We start from the raw sequence: 1,346 nt of genomic DNA, 5'->3' as shown, positions 1-1,346 counted from the left end.
ATTACCAATTTAAGGCCTAATAATGAAGAGGAATATATGGACTTCTCTTGTAACTATGAAAATATTTGGTGATAAAATGGCAGGAGTGTAAGTTCCTGCCTTTTTGGAAGGTAGACAGGCCAAAACATTAGGTAATCATGAATATGAACAATTTTTCACTTTCTTGGTTTTAGCTACATTTGAAATGGTAGGTATCATAAACAATCATATTTTGATAAAATGCCTTCTAGTATGAGCAGTTCTGGCTGAACTGTTCATCTCTCTATGATCCCTTGTAACTAAGATTAGATGTGTTCCACTAATACAATCTATGCTGTCAGAGTAAGATATTCTGGTTGGTCTATTCCTACATGGAAGAAGGGTAAAGGGTCAGGTAGACATTTGTGCCAGTAAGACCTCATTTGGGAAAATCTCAGCTGCATATGTTTAGAAGTAGCTCTTAAACAAGGCTTACTTTGAATCCATTGGCTTCACAGAGCTAACACAGTTGGATAAATAAGTACTTGAAAAAGCCGTCTCCTTTGGACTTAGCTATTAATACTTGAAAGTTTGATCAAATTCTAAGTGAAAAAGACTTAAAATAGTCATTGACAAAAAAATTGCAAATGTGAGCAATCAACTGTACAACATATTTTTTTCAACTATTCACAGAATTTTAGGGAAATAAGATTAATAGCATTTTTAGGAACAATAAGGTTTCCTTGTTACAAATAGGCACCTAAGCATATAAGCCTGTATAAATATTTCATCATTAACTACTAAAATTTACAGGATGCTACATTCTTCAGCAGCTTGTATACCAAAATTACAACAATACAGAGATTAACATGGCACTTGTACAAGGATGATATGAAAATTTGTGAAGTATTCAAAATTTTTCATTCTTCAGATGCAAGAAATGAAAAACAGCTATTAAAAAGTTGATTACAAAATTACAAGTGTAACAATACACCTAATTCATATAATTAAAAGTTACTTTGACATCAGTGTATTAAATTTTCACCTTAGAAAGGCCTTTACATAGCATGACCTTTACACAACTTTTGAAATTAGACAACATTGTTGTTTTATCCCAAAGAAATATAATACTAAAAGGACCTAGGGGAAAAAAAAGGAATCTTAAACTGTTTCTGTATGGAATGCAATCTGAAAGGACACATTAATGAACCTATATGTTATAAAACAATGTAGAATTCAATGTATTATATCTAGGAGAGAATAAAATAGATTATGGACACTATACAAACATAGAATATAGAATATTTTAAAATATACTTTTTCAGACAAACACCGGAAATATCTTTAGTTTCTATGCTACTCATTTCAACAGATAAGTTAAAATTATT

The 1,346-nt window shown here is 30.7% G+C and overlaps 1 non-coding gene across 1 annotated transcript; it reads left to right on the top strand.

Annotated features, from left to right (window-relative positions):
- The first annotated feature begins 772 nt into the window (after window positions 1-772).
- Window positions 773-879, top strand: LOC122105742. Its single transcript, XR_006147088.1, has one exon. It is a non-coding gene; the product is annotated as a U6 spliceosomal RNA (small nuclear RNA).
- Window positions 880-1,346: the final 467 nt, after the last annotated feature.

The sequence above is a fragment of the Dipodomys spectabilis genome, unplaced genomic scaffold (genome assembly GCF_019054845.1).
Source record: "Dipodomys spectabilis isolate Male_0828 unplaced genomic scaffold, ASM1905484v1 ptg000033l, whole genome shotgun sequence".
Lineage (NCBI taxonomy): Eukaryota > Metazoa > Chordata > Mammalia > Rodentia > Heteromyidae > Dipodomys > Dipodomys spectabilis.
The sequence above is the reverse complement of the archived record's forward strand: the minus strand, read 5'-3'. Positions and strand labels throughout refer to the sequence as shown.